Here is an 18,559-nt window from a genome sequence, read left to right as displayed (position 1 = left end):
ATGGAAGAGGCCAGGCTCCTGAGATTTGCCTAGCATTAGCTAGAGAGAAGAATCTCCAATTCATCTCTTACCATGAAAGTCAGTTCAGAGAGTAGGAGTTACCTAGCTGAGTAAGTAAAAGAAAGTAAAGTGTCCACTTAATGGACAAAGTAAAATATTATCCTGGAGTGAGATTTTTGGTCATGCTTAAAGTTAAATGGGAGATATTTTTTTATTTTAGTTTATACATTGCCTTTTGAAATTGTGTTTAGTTATGTTGCTTTTAGTTTGTTACAGTAAAGGTCTTAAAACTTGAAATCTTGGGGTGTTATTCTTTCAGCCATTCAATGGAAGTTTGAGTTTCTTTTTCAAAAGTTATTGGGCTATAGAGGGATTGTAACACTAGCTGCTCAGCCATTTTTCATAAACATCCTAATCTCCACTGCTTGATCATAAGTGTTTTGTCATTTATAGCAGATAGGTGGCTTGTTAACTGCTTGAGAAAGACTGAAGGATCATAATCATGAGTGTATGGTAATTGGCCTTATTTTACTAAAAAATTTGAATTCAATAAAACTGTGCCCCTTTTTAGCGGATAGGAAATAATGATGTTGAAGGCCATTGAGCCCTTTTCTTGATAAAAGAGTAAGTTATAGCTTTTGGTAAGGAAATTGGAAGACTGATATGGCATTAGGTTTTTGGTAGAGAAAGCTTGGGTGGGTGAGTCCATGGTGCTTGTAGTAATTATGGTTTTATTTGGTGTGAATAATGCAAGGATAATACTTGTTAGGCAAGATAACATGATCTGTAACAACCAATAGGGAAGTAGCATAGGATACCTCAGCAGTCAGGGTAGAGGTAGAGTTATAGCTGAAAGTATACGTGTAGTTGCCACTGAGTACATTGTAAATAAACTTAAAATTTCCACCCAAGAGTATCTGCAGATCAGCTCTATCACTAATAGTACAACTTGGCCACCCTACAACAAACTGGCGATGAGGATAAAACAGGATTGAACAGAAGAAATCAAGTTAAAAAGAAATCGGTACTGCACCTCACCCAGTGTTTGTAAGCAGCAAGCACCATTAGAATTGAAGAAGTTATCCCCTCTCAAAATGCTGTAATTTGGGAGACTTGATCCTTTTGAACCAGCCACAGACAATTGGTCTCAATATATAAAACGCCTCATGTTCTTTTTTCAAGCAGGTGAGATTATGGGGGAAGATAAGAGGTGAACAATCCTCTTGAGTATTTATGGGAACAAAACCTACAGGTTGATTCGAGGTTTGATGGTACCCTGTGCCCCAGATTCAAAGAATTTCAATGAAATGGCGGACCTCATGAAGGGTCAATTTCAACCAAAGCCCTCAGTCATGGTGCAGAGGTTCAGGATTAATTTGAAAAATTGAGCCCCAGGTGAGACAATTGCAGGCTACATAGTAAATTTGAAGCAGCTAACAGAACATTGTTAGTTCCGTACGACTCTGAACGACTAGCTCAGAGGTCATTGAGCATGTTGTGTGAAAGAGGACTCTATTCAGAAAAAGTTATTGCCCAAAGTGAACCTGGATTTCAAGAAGGCGCTAGAGATAGCGCTGGCCATGGAAAGCGCAGAAAAAGATTCAAAAGCAATATAGGGTGCACAAAATGGCGCCGTTCTCCACATCAGGCAGGAAACATGAGCTGAAAGAGGCGTGAAAAATCAGATTCTGCTGAAAAGCGGAAAAGAGTTAACTAAAGAATAAAGAAAAATAAATTAGTAGTGAAGTTGAAGAATAATTTTAATAGAGATGGAAACAAGCAGACATTTTAGCGATTGGCAGTTTAAAAAAATTGAATGCTACTATTATCTCAGAAATGCACATATGATGAGGCAATAGAAGAAAAGATTCAAGCAGGTTTGTAAACAAAAGAAGAAGTTCAATGAAATCCACAATGTAGAAGAGCCTGAAACCAACAAATTCAGACATTAACTTATTGTTTAATCTGAAAGTTGGAAAGACAGAACCAATATTTGTCACAGTGAAAGTAAATGGCAAAACTGTTAACATGGAAGCAGACACGGGAGCTTCCATTACAATAATTGGGGATTTGAATAACGGTGAACACCAATTAAGTTTAGAAGAAGCAGATGCTAAGTTAAGAACATATACGGGTGAAGACATTCATGTAAAAGGCATAAGCTGAGTAACTGTCCATTATGGAAGCAAATCAGCAAAGCTACCCTTGATGGTGGTAGCAGGTGAAGGGCCAAGACTCCTGGGGTGAAATTGATTAAAGGAGATAAAGTTAGAAAGGGCTGAAATTTTCCTGTTGAGACCAAGTGAGCTACCAGAGCTACTTAGAAAGTACACCACTGTCTTCAGCGACGAGCTGGGGGAAATCCAGGGCCTGCGGGCCAAGATTCACATGGATCCGGGAGCAATCCTTTGCTTCACGAAAGTGAGATCAATGTCGTACGTTGTGTGAGACAAAGTCAACATTGAGCTGAACAGGGTAGAGAAACTGGGTGTTATACGACCTGTTCAGTTCTCAGAATAGGCAACACCCATAGTCCCCATACAAAAACCCAACCAAAGCATCTGAATTTGTGGAGACCACACGCTGGTGGTTAATAAAGTAGTTAAGCTAGACAGGCACCCTGTTCCAAAAATCAAAGACCTGGATGCTAAACTGGCAGGATGAACAACGTACACAAAGCTTGACATGAGTCATGCTTATCAACAACCACAGTTGGATAATGCCTCCCAGCAATTTGTCACAATTCGTACCCACAAAGGGTTGTACCAATATACATGGTTGCCTTTCCTGCCTCCTCCATTTGTTCCACCTTTCAAAAGACAATGGAACGTTTACTGCAGGTTGTGGTCTATTTCGATGATGTATTGTATTGGTGACAGGATTCACTGAAAAATAACATTTGGCAAACTTTGAAGAAATCTTAAAACATTTCTTGCGAGCTGGATGTGTTTAAAAAAAAGAGTGCGTGTTTCAAGCAAGGGAGGTAATCTATTTACAAAACAAAAACTGAATTACCTGGAAAAACTCAGCAGGTCTGGCAGCATCGGCGGAGAAGAAAAGAGTTGACGTTTCGAGTCCTCGTGACCCTTCGACAGAACTTGCGTTCGAGTCCAAGAAAGAGTTGAAATATAAGCTGGTTTAAGGTGTGTGGGGGAGGGGGGGGGGAGGGGGGGCGGAGAGAGAGAGAGAGAGAGAAGTGGAGGGGGGTGGTGTGGTTGTAGGGACAAACAAGCAGTGATAGAAGCAGATCATCAAAAGATGTCACCAACAATAGCACAAAAGAACACATAGGTGTTAAAGTTGGTGATATTATCTAAACGAATGTGTTAATTAAGAATGGATGGTAGGCACTCAAGGTATAGCTCTAGTGGGGGTGGGGAGAGCATAAAAGATTTTAAAATATTTAAAAATAATGGAAATAGGTGGGAAAAGAAAAATCTATATAATTCATTGGAAAAAACAAAAGGAAGGGGGAAGCAGAAAGGGGGTGGGCATGGGAGATGGAGCTCAAGACCTTAAGTTGTTGAATTCAATATTCAGTCCGGAAGGCTGTAAAGTGCCTAGTCGGAAGATGAGGTGTTGTTCCTCCAGGTTGCGTTGGGCTTCACTGGAGCAATGCAACAAGCCAAGGACAGACATGTGGGCAAGAGAGCAGGGTGGAGTGTTAAAATGGCAAGCGACAGGGAGGTTTGGGTCATTTTTGCGGACAGACCGCAGGTGTTCTGCAAAGTGGTCGCCCAGTTTACGTTTGGTCTCTCCAATGCAGAGGAGACCACATTGGGAGCAACGAATGCAGTAGACTAAGTTGGGGGAAATGCAAGTGAAATGCTGCTTCACTTGAAAGGAGTGTTTGGGCCCTTGGACTGTGAGGAGAGAGGAAGTGAAGGGGCAGGTGTTGCATCTTTTGCGTGGGCATGGGGTGATGCCATAGGAGGGGGTTGAGGAGTAGGGGGTGATGGAGGAGTGGACCAGGGTGTCCCGGAGGGACCAATCACTACGGAATGCCGATAAGGGGGGTGAAGGGAAGATGTGTTTGGTGGTGTCATCATGCTGGAGTTGGCGGAAATGGCGGAGGATGATCCTTTCAATGCGGAGGCTGGTGGGGTGATACGTGAGGACAAGGGGGACCCTATCATGTTTCTGGGAGGGAGGAGAAGGCGTGAGAGCGGATGCGCGAGAGATGGGCCGGACACAGTTGAGGGCCCTGTCAACGACCGTGGGTGGAAAACCTCGGTTAAGGAAGAAGGAGGACATGTCAGAGGAACTGTTTTTGAAGGTAGCATCATTGGAACAGATGCGACGGAGGCGAAGGAACTGAGAGAATGGGATGGAGTCCTTACAGGAAGCGGGTTGTGAGGAGCTGTAGTCGAGGTAGCTGTGGGATTCGGTAGGTTTGTAATGGATATTGGTGGACAGTCTATCACCAGAGATTGAGACAGAGAGGTCAAGGAAGGGAAGGGAAGTGTCAGAGATGGGCCACGTGAAAATGATGGAGGGGTGGAGATTGGAAGCAAAATTAATAAATGTTTCCAAGTCCCGACGAGAGCATGAAGCAGCACTGAAGTAATCATCGATGTACCGGAGGAAGAGTTGCGGAAGGGGGCCGGAGTAGGACTGGAACAAGGAATGTTCCACATACCCCATAAAGAGACAGGCATAGCTGGGGCCCATGCGGGTACCCATAGCCACACCTTTTATTTGGAGGAAGTGAGAGGAGTTGAAGGAGAAATTGTTCAGCATGAGAACAAGTTCAGCCAGACGGAGGAGAGTAGTGGTGGATGGGGATTGTTCGGGCCTCTGTTCGAGGAAGAAGCCAAGGGCCCTCAGACCATCCTGGTGGGGGATGGAGATATAGAGGGATTGGACGTCCATGGTGAAGAGGAAGCGGTTGGGGCCAGGGAACTGGAAATTGTTGATGTGACGTAAGGTGTCAGAGGAATCACGGATGTAGGTGGGAAGGGACTGGACAAGGGGAGAGAGAAGGGAGTCAAGATAACGAGAAATGAGTTCTGTGGGGCAGGAGCAAGCTGGGACGATTGGTCTGCCGGGACAGTTCTGTTTGTGGATTTTCGGTACGAGGTAGAAGCGGGCAGTCCGAGGTTGGGCGACTATCAGGTTGGAACCTGTGGGAGGAAGATCCCCAGAGGAGATGAGGTCAGTGACAGTCCTGGAAACAATGGCTTGATGTTCAGTGGTGGGGTCATGGTCCAGGGAGAGGTAGGAGGAAGTGTCTGCGAGTTGACGCTCAGCCTCCGCGAGGTAGATGTCAGTGCGCCAGACAACAGCACCACCCTTGTCAGCGGGTTTGATGACAATGTCAGGGTTGGACCTGAGAGAATGGAGTGCAGTAAGTTCAGAGAGAGACAGGTTAGAATGGGTGAGAGGAGCAGAGAAATTGAGACAGGTAATCTATTTGGGTGAGTGGGTAGATTCACAGGGCCTCCACCTGGTTGAGGAGAAAGTGAGAGCCATAAAAGAGGCACCTGCGCCAAAGAACCCCTCAGAGCTCAAATCATGCCTAGGAATGATCAATTATTATGGATGGTTCTTACCCAATTTGTCTGCAGTGCTGGCCCCCTGCATTTTCTACTCAAAAAGAACCAATGTTGGTCTTGGGAGACCCCCAGAAAGAAGCTTTCATAAGGATGAAACAATTGTTGCACTCATTCAATCCATTAGTGCATTATGACCAGGCGAAAGAATTTGTGCTGACATGTGACGCATCTCATTATGGAGTGGGAGCAGTGCTCTCTCATTGGGGACGATGGTATGGAATCGCCAATACGTTATATATCATGAACACTCACCACAGCAGAAAAGGGATACTCACGGATAGGAAAAGAAGGCCTGTCCATCTTCTTTGGTGTCACGAAATTTCACCAGTATGTACACGGCTGCCATTTTACAATCATTTCAGACCACAAAGCATTGCTAGGATTGTTTAGTGAGGACAAGGCTATACCACCCATAGCCTCAGCAAGAATATAACAGTGGGCCTTAATTCTGGCAGCATATGAATGACGCCCTTAGTCATTTGCCTTTACAAGAAAATGATAAGCACTTCCCAGTTCTATAGGAACTTGTTTCACTGTTAATCATCTTAGATTCCTTGCTGGTATGTGCTCAACAGATCAGAGACTGGACAAGTCAAGGCACAGTCCTGTCTCACGTACTACATGGTTGGTCACAGGAGCCCATACCTGATGAAATGAAACCATACTTCAAAAGAAGACATGAAATAACCAGTCAGGATGCCATCTTATTGTGGGGAGCATGAGTGGTAGTTCCTCCAAAGGGAAAGAAGCCACTTTTAATTGAATCACACAGTGCTCATCCAGAAATTTCCCAAATGAAGACCACAGCATGCAGCTATCTATGGTGGCCAGGGATGGATGGAGAAATAGAAAATTTAGTAAAGCATTGTGTGCAATGTCTGCAACTGCAAAAGTTGCCAGCTCCACTGGCCAGAGGACATCTTCCAAGGTCATCAAGGCCAACAAGACAGCAGAGTCAGCAGGCTATCTCCAATACTGGTGCCAGTGAGGGGGGTGGTGGTGGGGGAGGTGGGGGGGGCCAAGGCGTAGCACTCGTAAACATAAGTTTAAGGCACCATGAGCTCTAGAGGGACAGTTAATGGATGAATTTCTGTTCATTTGTGTTGGTTTATATGTCTGCTTGTGTGGACATCAACACCAGTAATAGTAATATCATAATGATTTGAAAATGACAATAAAATTACATTTGCTTTAGCTCTGGTGGCTGGAGCAGGCTTCACATTTTTTTCTTTCTGGTGCAGGGTACGTCAATGTGTAATGCCGGATGTGAGTGGCTGGATGCTTCATTGCACAAGCATTGAGTGGACTTTGGGCGCAAATGAAAGGGTCATTTCAGACATCCGGGATGGAGACAGCAGCCCTGGCATGCGGTTGAAGCTGATCTTTGGCAACATAGTTGAAGGACATTGGACAAGGTCTGCCTCCATGCCCTCAGTGTTCTCCTTACCGTGCTCCTCTTCTGATTTACTACTGGGCTCATCTGTGGCCTGTGCAGCTGCGTCAAGGTCCTTTTCCTCTATTGGGTCCCCCCACTCTCCAGCGCCAGATTGTGGAGAGGGCAGAATGCAACCACTATCAGTGACATACGACCTGGGGGGTTTTGTAGTGCACCCCCTGAACGGTCCAAGCATCGGAAGCGCATCTCGAGAAGACCTATGGTTTTCTCTACCACCGCCTTTGTGGAGCCATGGCTCCTTTTGTACCGCTGCTTGGCTTCTGTTCCTGGATGCCAGAGAGCATCATGAGCTACCTTTTCAATGGGTAGCCCTTGTCGCCCAGCAGCCATCCATCCAGCCGGGCTGGAGCACTGAAGAGCCCCAGCACCTGGGAGTGTCTGGGGATGTGGGTACCTTGCACAGACTTGCAGAATTAGCATCCTGTGATCACACACTATCTGCACGTTCATGGTGTGGAAGCCCTTCCTGTTGACAAAAGGACTTGGCTCACCTGCTAGCATCTTGATAGCCACATGTATACAGTCAATTGCACCCTGGATGTGGGGAACCCAACAACTCAGGCTCACTCAGCCTGGCTGGCCTCATCTGTATCGTAAAGAACAAAAGTCAGTACCTGCTAGTACAAAGCTTCTATCACCAACTTGACGCAAATATGGACAGCTGATTGGGAGACTCCATAGAGATCTCCCACTGAGCCCTGGAAAGAGCTGGAGGCATAGAAGTTTAGGGCCACCGTGACCTTCAGAGCCACTGGCATGGGGTGTCCACCCACACAGTGGAGCTGATCTCAGGGCCGATCATCTGGATCCTCCTTCGGCACTGCACCTCAGACATATTGAGGTAGCTGCATCACTGCTTGTAAACCCTGGCAGCAGGATAGTGGTATCTTTGGCAGCTCTTTCCGCCTTGGACTTCCTGTTGGCTCACACCCTTTATTTCTGCGCCTGTCTTCCCATATGTCAATTCCCTAGAAGCTGCATAGGAACAGCTGGCCTTCTCTTCCATCTGCCCCTCTCTTCCACCTCAATGGAGGTGCCTCCAGCGGAGACCGCAATCCCCATTACCAGGGTAACGGAAAACTGTCTGATACCTGGAAGGGTCCACATGGCCTGAATCCTCCAAGGACCTTTGGAGGCACCAAGGTGTCCTGAAATGAAGCCTGGAAATGCTTACAATGAAGCCCCGAATAGAAATGAAGCTGCCACCAGCAGCAAACTATCTACTAGACTCCGCACTACTGACACTGGCAATGCTGCTCACCCCTTTAATCCCACCCACGGATGAGGTTTTTGAAATTGTCAGCTGGCCATCTGCCCATTTTGCCTGTGCAACAAATGCAAAATTGTATGGGCAACGAAAAATCACCATCAATTGACTTCGTAATGGCCTTAAGTGGCTTCTTAATTAATGGCGGGCGCAGTTCTGGCACCTGCTTGTGGCTGCCAACAGAAGTATCGTGCGAGTGCCTGATGATGTCAGGACGCTCACCCGATATCATCACGTGCTATTTTGTGCCTGATCGGGTCAGGTGCGTGCCAGCCGCAGGATGTAAAACCCTACCCTAAGGAAAGAATAAATTAAGGGAGGACATTGAAGGCAAGGGAATAAATGAAGTTATAGGACAGGAGTCTAAAAAGATGGTTAAACATAAAGTGAGCGGATATCCTATTAAGATGAATTAAAATATCGATACAGCAATGCATACAATGTCCATGATAAGACATTCGAGCTGGTGGCAATCAGACATTGGGAGAAGCCAGGCATAGAATAAATTACTGAGTCATGGGGCAGAATTTTTTAGATAGTACGATTCCCCACCCCACTACTAAAAGCGTCAGCTGGGAAATCAGCCCTGCTCCGGACGTCTGACCTGCAGCCATTTTCTGCTCTGTGTAACGTTAATTGGCTGGAGACAGTCCTTCTGCCCCTGTTGGCAGCTCTATAGCCCCAGCTACACAGCTGTGCCACTAGGAGCGGTGGCCACTGCTGGGATGACACCAAGTTTCACAGAACAAAGTGTCGAGGTTCCAGGATGCAGGTAAGTCTTGGTACCTTTCAGTGGGGCCAGGACAGCAGGCCGTGGTTGGGTGAGATGTTCGGGGCCATGTTGCAAAGGGTGGGGTGGGGGCGACTCCCGGGGAGATGGGGGAGAAGACCTTGTGTAGAGGCTCAGTTGAGAAAGAGGGCCTATGAAGTAGGTGCCCCTCCACTGCCCCACTCTTCCCTCCCGAAGCCTGAGCAGGCTAACCAGTCAGGGTTCTTACCCCCATCCCTGACCTTCTCCCATTGACCTACAAATTGCAGCTGGGCTGGAACGGCCCTTAAGTGGCCATTAATTGGCCACTTAAAGGCCTCAATCGCAACAAGGGTGGTCAAGCTGCCCTGGACCTTGACCATCCCACTTAAACTCGCTGTCAGGTCAGGGGCCAGTGGATAGGTGGCAGGAAGGACACCCACAAAATTATGTGGGCCCCCACCTGCAAACCTGCCATTGGGATTATAAAATCCTGCTTATGGCTACAGAAAAATCAGGACTGGAAATCGTGGAAATTAGGCAGGGTATAACATATTGAGAAAAGATAGAGAGAATAGACTATCTGTACTCATTAAGGATAATATAATGGTGGTTGAAAAAAGTGACACCTCTATCAGCAAGACAAAAATAGAATTCATATTGTTGTTACAAAAGACAATAAAGGATCAACCTCTTTAATAAGTGTAGTCTATGAACTACCTATTAGTGGAAGGCAGATGGAAGAAGACGTCTGCAGACAGTAGAGAATTGAGAGAATAATAAACATGGATGATTTCGACTATGAGTTGGACAGTGTAGATAGATAAAGTGGAGCAGGGAATAGAATTCCAATAATGAGACCAGGATTTCCTTCAAACTGAACATATAAAAGCCCAACAAGGGAAGATTCGCTATTGGATCTAATAATGGGGAATGAACCAGAACAGATAAGAGAATTAAGTAGGGGAACATCTACAGCTAAGTAGGGCAATCGTGACCATGATGTAATACGCTTTAAGATGATGATGTTAAAGAAGGACACTGGCATGTCAGAAGTCAGGTTAATAGATTAGAGAAAAGCTGACTTTGAGGGGCTAAGGATAGAACTTAGGAAAACAGCAATGTTGGACACAATGAAAACAGTGTTCAACAAAGTGCAGAAAATGCATATTTCACAAAGAAAGAAGAAAAAACTAAACAGTGGTGAGATTGCATGAATGAATAAAGACATAAGGGGACAATCGAGGGTTAGGAAAGAGGCATATATTAAGTATACAGACAGCAGAGGAAAGCATGATAAGAGAGAATATGAAGAGATTATAAGTAAAATAAAAAAAATACAATTAGGATGGCAAAGCGGAACTATGAAATTAAATTATCGAGGAACATAAAACAAAATAGTAACATATTTCACAGATATATCAATAAAAAAGAAAGACTATGATGGGAATAGTACCATTAAGTGATAGACAGGATAATACCACACAATGACAGAGAAATGGCAGAAATATTAACTATTTTGCTTCGGTATTTACCAGGGAGATAAAATATGTAGACATTGCATTGAAGGGTGAGATGGGACAAGTACAGTTAAAATAAAAAAGAGGATGTAGTGAATAAACTGAACAAATGCAAAGAGGATATAGCCCCTGGTCTGGATTGATTGTATCCACATATCTTAAAAGAACCTGGGAAAATGATAGCAGAGGCAATACTGCACATATTTAATAATTGGTTAGAAAAAGGTGTAGTGCCAGAGGATTGAGGCTTATTGTAATTCCTATATTTAAAGGAGGGGGACAAAACATGCCCAGGGAATTACAGAGCCGTCAACTTAACATTGGTGGTAGGAAAAATAATGGAAACCCTACTAGAGAAGAGAATTAAAGAATGTTTAGAAATGAGAAATAAAATAATTAATAGTCAGCATGGTTTCAAAAGGGAAAATCTTGCTTAACCAGCCTTACTGACTTTTTTGTGGAGGTGACAGAGAGAGTAGACAATGATAAAGCAGTAAATGTAATTTACTTGGATTTTTGAAAGGCCTTTAATAAGCTGTCCCATAAACAAATGAATAAGGTCAAAGAATGTGGAGTGAGGGATAAGTGGCAGAATGGATTGCTAGTTGGCTTCAAGACAGAAAGCAGAGAATGGTTATAAAGGCTAGTTTCTCAGAGTGGCAGAAGGTGAAAGTAAGTGTTTCACAAGGATCAATTGTGGCACTATTACTGTTCATAATTTATATTAATGTTTTGGACTTTGGAATCAAAATCATAATTTCTAAATTTGTGGATGACACCAACTTTAGGGGGGCAGAGGTGAGTTGGATAGTTAATACTGAGGAGAACTGCAAAAAATTACAGGAGGTCATGAATAAATGTGTGGAATGGCCAAATAATTGGCAAATGCAGTTCAACACAGGTAACACATTTTGTGAGGTAATACATTTTGTTAGGAAGAATGGGGAAGTCACTTAATACTTGGAAGGTGCAAATCTATGTGGTATGGAGGAACAAAGGGATCTTGAAAAACAAATATACTAATCACTAAAAGTTGTGCCACAGGTCAGCGAGGCCATATTTAAAAAAGCAGGCTAAGCACTAGGCTTTATTTATTGACGGATAGAATGAAGATTATGCTAATCCAGTATCGAACATTAGTTAGGTCATACTTTGAGTACTGCATGCAGTTCTGATTGCCATATTATAAGAAGGGTATAAGGACAGTGAAGAGGATGCACAGAGAAGATGAAGGAAGACAAGGACAATACCAGAAATGTGTGGGTTTACAGGAAAGGTTTGACAAGCTAGGTTTAAACAAAAAGGGCAGAGGGGTGATCCAATTGAAGCATTTAAAATTATGAAAGATTTCAATTGAGTAGGTAAAGAAAGAAGGTTTCCATTTGTGGGGAAGTGCATAACTAGAGACCATCAATAGAAGATAATCAGCAAGAAATCAAATAGGAAGTCCAAAAGAAACTTCTTTACCCGCAGCATGGTGGAAATGTGGAACCCGCTACACAGGAATTGATTGAAGTGAAAAATATCAATGTATTTAAGGGGAACCTCGAAAGCATCTGAAGAGAAGGGAATAAATGATCACAATGATAGATTAGATGAGGACAGATGGGAGGAGTCTTATGTGGAGCTGGCATGGACTGATTGGGCCAAATAACCTGTTTCTGTGTTTTATACCCTATGTAATCCCATCAAATGGTATATTTTAAATACGTCTAAATGGGATTTGGAATGCTGAGGGTTTTTTTCAGAGTTTTTGAGGTTCTTCCGCTGTCGTTATGGTTGAGCAAGAGAACTCTCACTGGAATTCACTCCCTGAGAGTTGGGCAATAAATAAATGATTGCCAGAAAAAAGACGCTATGTTCGGACATTAGGAGGAAATTAATAAGTGAGTACTGCCTGCAGGAGCCTGAATGGCAGAGTGGAGTTTTAGGCAAATGATCTTCTTAATTATCCAGCCATTGAAGCAGACCTATAAAATTATGCAAAATCTAACGTTACGGTTGTTATCAATGAGATTTCTGAATTGCTATTAAATGACTTTCTATTCAACTCTACAGTTGCTAATTTCTGTAGGATCAGAAATATAAGTCCACCTATGCCTGGGCAATAATTGAAATAACCTTAAGCTTAAAATGAACAATATTTAATCTTCATGATGAACATAGGATTAATACAGGGTTAAAGAGACTTTAGTTGGAAATGAGTTATGGCAAGTACTGATGCCCACTTGTATTGTCCAACCACAAGTTCCAAAACCAGTTCAAGATTAGTCCTCTGGTCTTAGAATTATTTGCATGAGCTGCTGCATCTGCCTCTTCTCCACAGGCAGCTTGAGCATTTAACTAAGCTGAATATTGGGCTGCTTGCCATTTGGCTGCTGTCTGGTAGAATTGCCAACTTTGGCTTGAGTTATTCCTGGAAGTTTGAATGTGTGGTATTCTGACCACATGACATCTAACCATATGATGCTTGCTAGCATAAAATCTGATTGCATAACTTCAAAAATGTTATTGCATTTGGCTTATAAAAGTATATACTAACTAATTGTGGTAACACTCAGATTACCTTCAGAACTAACATTAAGGCAGGATTTTAGGGTCATCGAACAGACACGATTGGGAGGCCCAAGAGCGGCCGGGAAACAGTCTGCTGCCTGCGATTGGTCCCCGATCGCGATTTCACGCTGGCTGGCCAGTTAACAGCCAGCCAGCGTGAAAGGCGTGCTGAGAATCCCAGTGCAGCCAGGGTAGGGGTGGGAGGATGGCAAGTGCAAAAGCCTGCGCATGCCCGGGGGAGTGCACACTGAACGCTCCCTGAAGGCAGGGAGCTGCCTCAGGGATTTGAAGAATGTTAAAATAAAAAAATAAAGATTTTGAAAAATGGAAAAAAAATGTCCCCATCTAGGACACTCACATGAACTGAAACATGATAAAATCTCTGGCAAAACATTTTTTTTAAATAAATGTCAGAAACCTTATCCAGCCCATGGATGAGGTTTCCTCAAAAATGCAAAGGCTGCCTGGCCGATTTGCCTGCCTGCCAACCGTAAGGTTGGGCGGACAGCAAAAAATCGCTGCTAATTAATACTTCAATGGCCTTAATTGGCATCTTAATTGTCGGCAGCCTGCTGCTGACTCTCACGCGTACCCGTCAATCGAAATATCGCCTGGGTGCACAATGATGTTGGATGCTCGCCTGACATCATTGCTCGCTATTTTACGTCCGATCGGGTCAGGTGTCTGCCTGCCCGTGGGTCATAAAATTCTGCCCTAAGAAAATAACTATCTGCTGCTGAATCTTTACTTATTTGACCTAGTGGAAGCAGGGCAGTTAGAAAGCTGCAGTGAACTCAAAAGTCCCAGATGTGACTGATCGAATCACCCCCTCGGGAGCCAGTCAGATTGATTGGTTGACTTCTCATCAGACAGAGCACTCATCAGTGGAGGTTGCAGGAGCAGGTTAAATCGACAATGAGGGCAGTAGGGGGCAAACTCAGGTGCCTAGAGTGCAATGGCAATCGGAGATGAGAAGAGATCGACTTACGGGGGATAAAGGAATCAATCCTGGGAGAGTGGGCATTTGGGGAGGGGAGGTGGTCAGTCCCAGCAGTCTGTCAGTGAGGCGGTGGTAGGAGTGGGTGGGGTGGTGGAGGAGAGACAATCCTTTGAGTGACCTGCTGATCCTGTGGGTGAGAAGAGGGATATCAGAGGCCTCTTTTGGAGAAGTCAGGTGGGATGGGGAATCAGAGGCCTGTTGAGGAGAAGGAGTCAGGGGCCTCAGAGGGGTGGTCAGGGGCTTTATGGGCAGGACTGTCAGGGGGAGATTGGGGTGGGAAGATCAGAGGGTAGGCCGCTATTAAGACCTGAGTGGAGCAAACCCAACACCTACTCACTGATTGCGAGTTTTCAAAGGGGTCCACAAACAGGCCCCCGCGTCCCTCAGCAACATGTGCAAGGGGCTTAACATTTGTTTTAGGTCAGCATATGGAACATCTAAAAATGGGCCGGAAAAATTTACCCATAGGTGCATACAGATTGGGCATGGGCCATCTCATAGTTTAAATCTGGCATCATTACACCTGTTAAATGCCTGAAAAACAGATAGAATATCTATCAATTGATTTCCTTTTAGCTTTGTAAATTCTTAAGGAGGTATTTTATTGTTGCTACAACAATTGTTTAAATTACTGAATATAATTTATTTTCCTAGTTGCAACATTCCCCATTACAGCTAGCACATTTATGCATAAAGCTAATGTATGTGCAGATGCTTTGATTAATGCAGACACTGAACTGAGAAATTAATTAACTCACTTATTATCCAACAGAGACTCTTAAACAGATTCATTAGCAGATTTTTATTGTACCTCGTCATTTTCTAACCATTATGAAAACACATGTTTGCACTTCCAGCTTTGCTGATTTATACAATATTTTTATTTTGGTTGTTAATTTATTCTTATACTTCCACTTTATACTTATGGATAAGTAGCAAGTAACACACGTGTCACACAGTATCAGGCAATAGCCATCTAACTATTTCCCCTTACATTCAATGGCATTACCATCATTGAATTCCCCACCATCAATATTCTGGGGTTCATTGACCAGAAACTTATCTTGACCAAAATTCTGTGGCGAGTAATTCACCTCTTGACTCCCCAAAGCCTGTTCCTCATCTACTAGGCACAAATCAGGAGTATGATGAAGTGCTCTTCATTTGCCTGGGTGAATGCAGCTCCAACAAGCTCAACAACATCCAGGAAAATGCAGCCTGCTTGAGTGGCACCCCGTCCACCAATTTAAATATTCACACCTTCCACATCAATGCACAGTGGCAGCACCGTGTACTACACGCAAGATGCACTACAGCAACTCATCAAGCCTCCTTCAACAGTTCCTTCCAAATCTCTATGAATTCTATCATCTAAAAGGACAGGGGCAGCAGACTCATGTGAACACTACCACCTGGAAGTTCCCCTCCAAGCTACTCACCATCCTGACTTGGAAATATATCACCGTTCCGTCACTGTCACTGGGTCAAAATCCTGGAAATCCCTCCCTAACAGCACTGTGGGTGTACATATACCACATGGACTGCAGCTCACCCCTGCCTTCTCAAGGGCAATTAGTGATGAACAACAACTGCTGGCCTTGCCAGTGATGCCCACAACCCATGAAAGAATTTAAGAAACACTGTATCAATAATTTGAATTCCACACCTTACAACATTGTGAGAGCATCATTTTCACTGCTGCCATTTACTACTGCAGTGCAACACTATGCCCGCCAATACTTTTTGATGGCAACTAAAGATGACCAATGTAGCTTTGTCAGAATTATCCACATCTTATGAACAAATTAAAAAAAAAAGAAACCTCTAATCCCTCACATGGAGAAACCTTAGAGATCCTGTGCAACCATATGGTTAACCCTGTTGAAGCTGGAGACAATTTTAACCAGGTACTTTTTTTGGGCGAGATGCCAGACATGGATGTTCTGAAAAAGTCAGAAAGCTCCGTAGAGGTCAGCTCCTTTTTTGTAAAGCGTGTGGATGCAGTTCTCTTCATCACTGCTTTAAATTGAAAGTCAGTGGATGAGCATCATGATGGAGATCAGTGTCATCATTTGTGCCAATGTCTGGAAGATTTGACAAAATGCAGGGCTATCTGGATTTAATCATGGCAGGTAGATCCTGGGAGTAGCATCAAGTTAGATTTAAAAACAACAAGTCTCCTCCCTCACAGAGAAGCCTCCATATTAATCTGAATGATATGACAACTGGTTTGCAGACTTTGTGGGGGTGGTGTGTGGAGACGGTGATGGGAGGGGCAGGGTGGTGATGGAAGGTTGGGGGGTGGTGTTGCGCTTTTAGAGTACAATAGTAACCAGTTTCTGGAGATACAGGATGCCATCTGTCAGGGTCAGCAAGATTTAATTCCTATCGTCAGGTCTGCATAACAGTTTATCAGTGGGTACTCTGACCTAGGACCTATCACAACTATGGAGGTTGAATTCAACTTTACAATGTTGTCTTCTCTCCTGATGATAGCTCATATTTTTATTTTAGGCAGTCCCTCAAATGCCTCGGTAATGGGTTGTCTGAATACAGGATGCGATAACTTGCAGTCTTTCTGAAATTCAGAAAATCAGAGATGAGAGTCACCTTGATCTCAAGATATTCATGAAAACATAATACAGCCAAGAGCCATTAGCCGCCCTGGCCCTCAACTGAATACTTGGGACAACACCAGGATGGGTATAAAAACAACAGGGAGAGGCAACAGAGTATGTAGACTGGTAATAAAAAGATTTCTTAAAGCTGATGTTTCAAAGATAATGGTTATAAAATCAATAAAAGGTTGTGAACTCCACCACTGCCTGGCGACACAAAGATAAGTAGGAAAGTATATTGTGAAGAAGATGTAAGGAGGCTACAGATTGATATAGATAGGTTAAGTGAGTGGGCAAAGATCTGGCAAATGGAGTATAATATGGGCAAATGTGAAATGGTTCATTTTGACAATAAAAACAAAAAAGGAGCTTCAGAGGGATCTGGGTGTCCTAGTGCATGAATCATAAAAGATTAGTATGGAGGTACAGCAGGTAATTGGGGAAGCTAACAGAATGTTATCACTTATTGTGAGGGGAATTGATTACAAAAGTAGGGAGATTATGCTTCAGTTGTACAGGGCTTTGGCGAGACTACATCTGGAGTATTAAGTACAGTACCGGTCTCCTTATTTAAGGAAAGATGTAAATGCATTAGGAGCAATTCAGAAAAGGTTTACTAGACTAATAGCAGGAATGGGTGGGTTGTCTTATGAGGCAAGAGCTGAGCAGGTTAGGCTTGTATCCACTGGAGTTTAGAAGAGTAAGAGGTTACATGATTGAAACCTTGACAAGGGTCTTGACAGGGTGTTTGTGGAAAGGATGTTTCCTCTTGTGGGAGAACCTAGAACTAGGGATCACTGTTTAAAAATAAGGGGTTGCTCATTTAAGACAGAGATGAAGAGATTTTTTTTTTCTCTTTAGAGGGCCGTGAATCCATGGAACTCTCTTTCTCAAAAGGCGGTGGAAGCAGAATCTTTGATTATTTTTAAGGCCGAGCTAGATGGATTCTTGATTAACAAGGGGATGAAAAGTTACTGGGGGTAGGCAGGAATGTGAGGTTGAGGTTACAATCAGGTCAGCCATGTTCTTATTGAATGGCGGAGCAGGCTCGAGAGGCCAAGTGGCCTACTCCTGCTCCTAATTCACATGTTTGTGTGTTTGAATGTTCATATGCATGTTCGTAATTGATTCCTCTTTTCCACAGCTTAATTACTGTCAACTTCATTTCTGGTGTAAATTTCTGGAACTACAGGTTTTGTCCTTATTTTCTTGTCATTGGGATACATTACCACCTCAGGAAAGACACCCCTTCTGCTAGTAGCCAACTGTGCCAGAACTTAGTAAATGGATACTCAGCTCCTGGTTAAGCAATGCCTCAATTTTAAAATTCTCATCCTTGTTTTCAAATCGCTTTATGACCTCACCCTCCCTTTCTCTGCAATTTCCTCCGGCCCTACAACTCTTCCAGGTGTCTGCGCTACTTCAATCCTGGTTTCTTGAGCATCCCCAATTTTAATTGTTCTATCATTGGTGGCCATGCTTTCAATGCCAAGACCCTAAGCTCTGGAATCAGATCCCTAAAATTCTCTGCCTCTATCTCTTTTCTTTTTAAAGACACTCCTTAAAACCTACCTCTTTAACCAAGCTTTTTGTCATCATCCCTGATATTTTCTTGCCTGGCTCAGAGTCAAATTGCATTTGATAACGCTCATGTGAAGTGCCTTGGAGCATGTTACTATGTTAATGTTGCTATATAGATACGATCTCAGTGCTTTTGTTGAGATATCTGATTTTCACCCTAAATTCCAGCCTCCACTTTTGCAGAAAACACCATTTTTTTTAAACACCTAATGACAAATCATTCAGGTAACATTCTGGATCTATTTGATATATTTGACA

Source organism: Carcharodon carcharias, chromosome 1, assembly GCF_017639515.1.
Source record: "Carcharodon carcharias isolate sCarCar2 chromosome 1, sCarCar2.pri, whole genome shotgun sequence".
NCBI lineage: Eukaryota > Metazoa > Chordata > Chondrichthyes > Lamniformes > Lamnidae > Carcharodon > Carcharodon carcharias.
Note: the sequence above shows the minus strand (reverse complement) of the source record.